The sequence below is a fragment of the Saccostrea cucullata genome, unplaced genomic scaffold (assembly GCF_032062105.1).
Source record: "Saccostrea cucullata isolate Sc308-1 unplaced genomic scaffold, CSIRO_AGI_Scuc_v1 ctg13211, whole genome shotgun sequence".
Lineage (NCBI taxonomy): Eukaryota > Metazoa > Mollusca > Bivalvia > Ostreida > Ostreidae > Saccostrea > Saccostrea cuccullata.
This window is the reverse complement of record NW_026929239.1, coordinates 11,213-20,755: the sequence shown is the minus strand read 5'-3', so window position 1 is coordinate 20,755 and position 9,543 is coordinate 11,213. Positions and strand designations below refer to the sequence as shown.

The 9,543-nt window shown below is 31.2% G+C and overlaps 1 long non-coding RNA gene across 1 annotated transcript; it reads left to right on the top strand.

Annotated features, from left to right (window-relative positions):
• Positions 1-1,143: 1,143 nt before the first annotated feature.
• LOC134280188 (uncharacterized) lies at positions 1,144-4,044 on the top strand. The gene is made up of 3 exons (XR_009994855.1): positions 1,144-1,189; positions 2,526-2,639; positions 3,978-4,044. It is a non-coding gene; the product is annotated as an uncharacterized LOC134280188 (long non-coding RNA).
• The last annotated feature ends 5,499 nt before the right edge of the window (positions 4,045-9,543 follow it).

Here is a 9,543-nt window from a genome sequence, read left to right as displayed (position 1 = left end):
ATGTACCCTGAAAGCACACTAAAAGAAAACCTTAGGACTTGTTCTGTGAAATGCATACAACTTATTTTGTCTGATTTTTTCTGTTTTTGTTGAGCAGGGGGGTTAAAAATGCATAGGTGCACTGAAAATGGATGCATAAACAACCCAATATCCCCCATATTTCAGGTGTCAAATACCCCTTAGTAGTAATTGATGAATGTATTATAGTTGGATATTTACAAAATTCACAATTTTATCTTTCCATTGATATGCAGAAGTCTGTGTAACAAGCCTCCATTTTATTTTTTTATAGGGGTCAGTTTTGCTTGTCCCTCACCAAGTAACGTCCTGATAACGTCATACATAAAACTGTATTTTGCACCTTTAAGGAGTAGCATTTGATGACATTTCCCACATTTATTTGCATGTAAGTTCATAGAAAATTGCTTTATTTGTTTTAATTTATGTAGTTAAACATACAATATAATCTCAAGTTGACACTGTGTAGGGCATAATGCCTATTAGATACATGTTCCATAGAATTTATACATATGATAAGGATTCAGGGGCTAAAGTTGTTATTTTACATTATGACGCAACTGCATTGTGACATCAAAGTGTGACGTCATGTCAAAAATGGAAGCTTCGCAAGGTCATGACCTTCAATTTAATTGATCGCAAATGAGAATATGTATCTTCTGTATAGATATACATGTGACATAGAACTATTGAGTATCTAGTTAGGGTGACACCGTCCAGATTTTTGAGGCAATCTTCTGATTTAAGACAGTGACTATTTTTAATTATACCCCCCCCCCCCCTTGTTTATACAGAAACTAGCAATTTCTGTAAAAAATTGTTTGGCAGCTTTTCAAAAAATTTATAATGTAACATTTTATTGATATTCAAATACTGTATATTTCATACTTTGTGTTTTTTAAATTGAAGAAAAATAAAATTATTGTGTGAGCTGATTCGGTTAGGTTTGAATTTCTCTTCGAAGTCCTGTTTTATGCGTCGACCGATGTCGTAGACATGTAATACTAAATTTACAATTACTTGCCCATTTCTGGACCAAATTCAACAATTTATGCACCAAAATGTTTGGAATTCTGTCCTCTTTGCACCTAAATACAAAAACGTGAATTGCAAAAAAAAATTATTTCCTTAAGGAGTAGCATTTGATGACATTTCCCACATTTATTTGCATGTAAGTTCATAGAAAATTGCTTTATTTGTTTTAATTTATGTAGTTAAACATACAATATAATCTCAAGTTGACACTGTGTAGGGCATAATGCCTATTAGATACATGTTCCATAGAATTTATACATATGATAAGGATTCAGGGGCTAAAGTTGTTATTTTACATTATGACGCAACTGCATTGTGACATCAAAGTGTGACGTCATGTCAAAAATGGAAGCTTCGCAAGGTCATGACCTTCAATTTAATTGATCGCAAATGAGAATATGTATCTTCTGTATAGATATACATGTGACATAGAACTATTGAGTATCTAGTTAGGGTGACACCGTCCAGATTTTTGAGGCAATCTTCTGATTTAAGACAGTGACTATTTTTAATTAGACCCCCCCCCTGTTTATACAGAAACTAGCAATTTCTGTAAAAAATTGTTTGGCAGCTTTTCAAAAAATTTATAATGTAACATTTTATTGATATTCAAATACTGTATATTTCATACTTTGTGTTTTTTAAATTGAAGAAAAATAAAATTATTGTGTGAGCTGATTCGGTTAGGTTTGAATTTCTCTTCGAAGTCCTGTTTTATGCGTCGACCGATGTCGTAGACATGTAATACTAAATTTACAATTACTTGCCCATTTCTGGACCAAATTCAACAATTTATGCACCAAAATGTTTGGAATTCTGTCCTCTTTGCACCTAAATACAAAAAAGTGAATTGCAAAAAAAAAATTATTTCCTTTAAGGTAGCTAAACACAGTTTCGTATAAAATCCAGGGGGTTTTTCCCAGAGAGAAGCATGCTGGGTAGGGATTTTCCTGCTATTTATAGGAGTCTAGATGAAAACTGCATCATTTTTGTTTTTATTCACATAAAGTAGAATCTTATCTTAATATTTAAAGAAAAAAAAATGTGCATTCATTTTTAGAAAAAAAAATTTATGAGACTTTTTAATAAGGGGAGATAACTCCCAAAACATCCGGTTTTCACATGTGCAGAATTGCATGAGTCAATTAGCAGGTAATGTAGCTCTTTCATGAGGTGGAAAATGTACCCTGAAAGCACACTAAAAGAAAACCTTAGGACTTGTTCTGTGAAATGCATACAACTTATTTTGTCTGATTTTTTCTGTTTTTGTTGAGCAGGGGGGTTAAAAATGCATAGGTGCACTGAAAATGGATGCATAAACAACCCAATATCCCCCATATTTCAGGTGTCAAATACCCCTTAGTAGTAATTGATGAATGTATTATAGTTGGATATTTACAAAATTCACAATTTTATCTTTCCATTGATATGCAGAAGTCTGTGTAACAAGCCTCCATTTTATTTTTTTATAGGGGTCAGTTTTGCTTGTCCCTCACCAAGTAACGTCCTGATAACGTCATACATAAAACTGTATTTTGCACCCTTAAGGAGTAGCATTTGATGACATTTCCCACATTTATTTGCATGTAAGTTCATAGAAAATTGCTTTATTTGTTTTAATTTATGTAGTTAAACATACAATATAATCTCAAGTTGACACTGTGTAGGGCATAATGCCTATTAGATACATGTTCCATAGAATTTATACATATGATAAGGATTCAGGGGCTAAAGTTGTTATTTTACATTATGACGCAACTGCATTGTGACATCAAAGTGTGACGTCATGTCAAAAATGGAAGCTTCGCAAGGTCATGACCTTCAATTTAATTGATCGCAAATGAGAATATGTATCTTCTGTATAGATATACATGTGACATAGAACTATTGAGTATCTAGTTAGGGTGACACCGTCCAGATTTTTGAGGCAATCTTCTGATTTAAGACAGTGACTATTTTTAATTAGACCCCCCCCCCCCTTGTTTATACAGAAACTAGCAATTTCTGTAAAAAATTGTTTGGCAGCTTTTCAAAAAATTTATAATGTAACATTTTATTGATATTCAAATACTGTATATTTCATACTTTGTGTTTTTTAAATTGAAGAAAAATAAAATTATTGTGTGAGCTGATTCGGTTAGGTTTGAATTTCTCTTCGAAGTCCTGTTTTATGCGTCGACCGATGTCGTAGACATGTAATACTAAATTTACAATTACTTGCCCATTTCTGGACCAAATTCAACAATTTATGCACCAAAATGTTTGGAATTCTGTCCTCTTTGCACCTAAATACAAAAACGTGAATTGCAAAAAAAAATTATTTCCTTAAGGTAGCTAAACACAGTTTCGTATAAAATCCAGGGGGTTTTTCCCAGAGAGAAGCATGCTGGGTAGGGATTTTCCTGCTATTTATAGGAGTCTAGATGAAAACTGCATCATTTTTGTTTTTATTCACATAAAGTAGAATCTTATCTTAATATTTAAAGAAAAAAAAATGTGCATTCATTTTTAGAAAAAAAAATTTATGAGACTTTTTAATAAGGGGAGATAACTCCCAAAACATCCGGTTTTCACATGTGCAGAATTGCATGAGTCAATTAGCAGGTAATGTAGCTCTTTCATGAGGTGGAAAATGTACCCTGAAAGCACACTAAAAGAAAACCTTAGGACTTGTTCTGTGAAATGCATACAACTTATTTTGTCTGATTTTTTCTGTTTTTGTTGAGCAGGGGGGTTAAAAATGCATAGGTGCACTGAAAATGGATGCATAAACAACCCAATATCCCCCATATTTCAGGTGTCAAATACCCCTTAGTAGTAATTGATGAATGTATTATAGTTGGATATTTACAAAATTCACAATTTTATCTTTCCATTGATATGCAGAAGTCTGTGTAACAAGCCTCCATTTTATTTTTTTATAGGGGTCAGTTTTGCTTGTCCCTCACCAAGTAACGTCCTGATAACGTCATACATAAAACTGTGTTTTGCACCCTAAAACGAACAGACATACACAAAACGATCTCCTAAAACCAAAAGAGTTCCTCATATTAAACAAGTCGTACATAAAAACACTGCCGTATCTTTAAGCCTTAATTCTTTTATCCAAAACTTACCCTAAACGTATACTGTAATCTCCGTTTGTACACATCTAAACACGACTCTCGGCTCAGAACACCGTTTTCCAGCATGTTTTTTGCAATTATAGGCTCCTATGAAAAGTTATATAAAATTGTTTAGATCGTTTAAGGTAAACTAGATAATTTTAACACATATGAAACCCTTTTTTTCTTCATATACATGTACATGTAATCAGCCAAAAACTTCTGTTTCGGTAATTAAACTGTATATCATTTTCTATTCTTAATCTGTAAAGTATAGTGAAAACTTATATTGCATTTGTTCACGGATGAAGTACATTGTATATCCAAATGAGATGATAATTTGAAATTCTCCTTTTAAGTTACACTGATGACTCACCTTTTGCGTGATATGGATATCTTCAATATCAAGAGATTTTGTTGAAATGTCCACAAAATCATCATGCAAAACAAGAATTCCGCTGTCGTCTATCACGGAACATCTTCAAAGAGAAGCAAAATTTAGTCAGTAAAAAAATTACAAAAAAACCCTAAACATTTGATCTAAACCACTTTAACACGTAGATCTCATGCACGTTTTTTTTAATTCATGCATGACATCACATTTATAACTCCATTTGAATGCAAAGCAAATTCTTATACAATATCTGTACGCAAGTTCAGATAGCTCAATTAAAGTCATATGCAGCAAGTCGGTGGTCAGATGTTATTGCCTACACTTTTTTCAAAGAGAAATTCAATAAACATGATGAAGTATATGGAGATCGCGAACAACATTCAAGTTCAAAAGTATGGAATATATCAATTGCTTAAATATTGGATATAAATTAAATTTCTTCATCATCTGAAATGTCAAATATGTATGTCTGCCCTGAATATTCATTTTTACGACACAAACTATTGAACTATTGGGAAAATAAAATCTTTATGCATTAAATAATGTATCTCGCCTTGTTAGAGATTCTTGACAAAGTGAAGATTCACTCATTAACTGGTAGAAATACGTTATTGAAATGTCCGTGGCAGCAACACCGATAAGAAACGTATTATTCTTCAACATCCTAAAAAAAAGATATATAACGAAAGTTGTGTGTGAGTAGACAACAGGTAATTATATGATATCAGCCTATATTTTAAAAATATTATAGATGTTATTTTGTATGCATACATGAGGTTTTACTTTAAATGTAAAATATTTAATTATATTAATGTAAATACTTCTATACAAGGAGTAAGATAAATATAAAGAATGTTGTTGTTTTTTCTACTATCGGTCATATTCTCCTTTCATTTCATTCACTTTGATATCCATTTTGACTTTATCTAAACACTTGCTGGTTGCGGTGGTAGCTAAAATAATGAATCATTTAATGCACGAGTACGTTTACTTTTAAGGATACATTTATATCTTTATATAAATAAATTGTTTCCAAGAGTAATAATTTTGCGGAAATTTGTAAAATTTCGAAATTGTCTTTAAATGTGTAAAATAAATACACAAATCAAAAAATCAAAAATCTAAATTTGTATATAATTAGAACAAAGTCCCTCACTTGATCACAAAAAATATGTATATTGGATTTTTTCATACACTAGGAATTTATTATGTTTTTTCTACTCAAAAACAATCCAAAAATGCGAATCAATCCATGGACATTTTTTTATTGTGTAATTCTGAAGGAGTTGGGATTTCAACTCTAAGTCTATGGGTCAGAGATCCCTTCAAAGTTGAGATAAAGTAATTTTTTATTCAATCTTTTTTTCCTGTTTTGAATTCCAATGATCATATTTTGTAGATGTGTTATTAGATTTCTAAAATGGGCTTCATCCAAGGTTGACTTGAAGAATGTACATGTAAATGGTTGTCATTTGATTTTTTCCACATTTTTGGATAAAATATTTGCTTTTCGCACAAAAAAAATGTTTGCTGGTATTATTGTTTACATGATATATCGCTCGTTATCACTACCTTCATTTACCTGGTTTCTATAGTTTTTGAGACAGTAATAACATGTCCACTTCCCAATAAATCAAGATATGGCCCAGTTATCACAATCTGACCTCGCCTTGCAATCGATCTTTTATACCTAAAAAGAAATGAATCGTTATTTTAGCATGATCCTTATTCTTAAAATACTTTGAAATGAATTAAATTGGGTTCGGTTCTTAAAAATGATGTATTGAACATTTATGTACAGTATGAAACATACTTGTGTAAAAATGCATCCGAGAACCGATGAAAGCTTTCAATGTAGATCTCATAAGTTAAACACAAATAACAAGATAAAGAAACTACTGATTAATTAACATAGCATCTGTTTATTTAAAGTCATATACGCTATATGAACGCTGAATTTTGTGTGAAACAAAATGATTAATGATTTAAAACACATGAAGTGTAATGAAAAATAATACTTTCCACAAAATTGTACTATAGATGTCGTTGTAATAACAAAACAATTAAGCATATCTAGGAATTAAGAATTCAGTCTTTTCATGAATATTAATGAAGGAAGTGCGTAAACAGTAGGCCTATATATAGAAACCCATGTCCACGGGAAATCACAGACAACGAGGTATGTTGCATTTTGACAACAATTATTAATATAAGGTCAATATGCGTCATAACAGAGAAGATGGTTGATACTGAATACATTAAAAGATAAGTACCAATAAGAGTAAGACGCTTGCCATCCACGTCAAAAGTGAGTAGTATCTAAAACGGCCTACCTTGTTTTCTTTACGCCACGTGTGTTTATCAATCTAAAAGTAGCGACGGCGTCACGTGATGGATTTATTTAAAAATAGCTATTTTTCTTTCCTTGCAGGATAATAAATAATTATAATTTGATAACTTTGTAACGCGTTTAATCTTAATAGTGTAATTTACAGTATTTTCGTAACTTTTATTGATAAACAAATTATATCAATTTCCAATCGTATATTAACTGGCGCAAGTTATAGCGTGTATACTTTTAACATTTCGTAAGTTCTATGGTCGATACAATGACCTTGTCAGCAAATATAATTGATCATTGAGTCAAATGTTGTGAGGCCATTATTTATACACTGAATTGACGACGGATTTTCCGTTTTTCCGATCATGACAAGAAGCACACGGCGGGTGTGACCGTCGGCAGGGGATGCTCACTCCTCCATGGCACCTGATCCCACCTCTGATGTTTCGGAGGTCCGTGTTTGCTCTGCTCCTATTTTGTATTGTTTTATGGACTTTGATATTGAATACTGTTCGTTATTTCCATATCCTTCATGCTTAGAATTGAGCAGTTCAGAAATACTGACCTCGTTTAATTTGGCCTGAGCTTGATGCTAGATGAAATTGTAAAATAACAAATAAATCGAGCTATTAGAAATATATATCTCAACAATATATAATATTAATTGGGTAGACTTTACTTTACCGGTCCCCAGATCCGCAAAATCCTCGCGCTCATTGGACTATGATTTACGTCACTCAACTAATAAGGGTTAAATTTGCATACTGTTCGACTGATTAGGGTTAGTCCTTGCACTAGAAAAGGCAAATCAATTGGTATGAAACGAAGTAAAATACAACTCATATTGATAGTTTACAAGTCAATGGAAACAGAAGCATTCTCGGGTATTGTAGACTCCAGATAATCAGATCAAACTCGACGCTTCGCGTCTCGTTAGATCTGATGATCCGCGCCTGTCAACTTGACGTTATACGACCCTTCGGATCAAGTTACTGTTATAATAATATATATGTAAGCGTTTAATGGACTTTAAAGATACTATTCGTTATCCCTAAATATATTTTTTTTTATATTACATGTATTATATTTATTCTTAATTTATTCTTCTAAAATACATTATCTTAATAATAATATTGGAGAAATTTGCTGTAATGTCAAAGTGATATTTTTTCAAAGGTTTCTTAAAAAAAGGAAATTTTAAAGATGTCATTAAGTAGATTCCTTAACTGTGTTCAGTCATCATAGTTATATTTCAATATCAGGAATAAGAGATGCCTCCAAAAATACTTACAACTAATTGAAATTCTGAATGTTCTCCTAAATCATTGGCGTGCTTTAAAAATATTACGTCAATGAGACAATGATATCTGGAAAAGGTACTTAAAAAGGATACTTGTTACAAACAAAAATAATTTGATGCATGAATTAATATTGGTCTTGTAGTGTGGTTTGTGGATGTTTGTGGAATTAAAACAAATTAGTTGAGTTCCCGGATATATTCTAAAGAAATGATTTTTTTTGCTATGGTTGAAATTCTCACTTGTGTTTTGTCGCTCCACTTAATAAAGTTATGCATTTTGAAGAAAAATCTTTGTGTGGCAATTACACTTTGAAGTTATTATATCAGCACAAATTAAAGATTTTTAAATTAAAATAAAATGTTTATAGCGAGTGACCTGAAATATAACTGCAAGTTACAGCTATGAATTATCAATAATTATGAGTATCAGTTTCTTCAGAAATATTACCCCCACAGTAACATCACGGGCCGTTCATTGAAAATTCTTTACCGGGTTTAATTCCTTACATAAATATTAACTACTGTAAAAGAGAACTAATGATATATACATAATACAATATTTACATTGTGGTAAAATCAAACTTTGAATGAAATTCGATTTATAAAATCGCTTTCGTTTTACCAATTAACAATTTCTACGTCCATTCGAGATCAAAATGTATAAATTATTGTTTTGACTCAATTTAATTGATTTATTATGTAGTATATATTATTCCTTAAATACACTAGTAACACGTGACAATATATTGATTTTTCCTACTGCCTGTGTAAAACAAAAACATATTTACATGTATATTATTTCCCGACATAAAAATTATGTTTGAAAATAGAACACTTCGATTCTTAATAACTCAAACTATTTTTCCATATGAATCTAATGCCTTAGTGTTTCTTTTAAAGAAAACCTATGTAAGGACTTAAAGGGTATATTGGATAACTAATTTTCAAGGGAACTAAATCATATTGAAAAGTTGAATATTTGTTTTTAAAAATATTGAATTTGCTAAAATCTTTTGATTTCAAATTTTTCAATATGTACCCCTTTAATTTTTAATATCTTGATTCACACCACTACTCGTATATTTTCACAACAAAGATCTTGCTTTCCCTCACAACAAGTTGAACATTGAAAAGTATCATCTCGTTGGTCATAAAACTTGTTATTCGATGTTGCTATTCGAATACTATATACATAAAATCTCGTATGCATGATGTAAGTACATGCATATTTTGCATATGACAAAGATCTAATTAGTTTTTTTTATCAAAGCTTGGAAATTAGATTACCAAATTAACGCCTTTTTCAGAAATATCTTAATATGAAATAGATGTATCGGTCTCTGATGCAAAT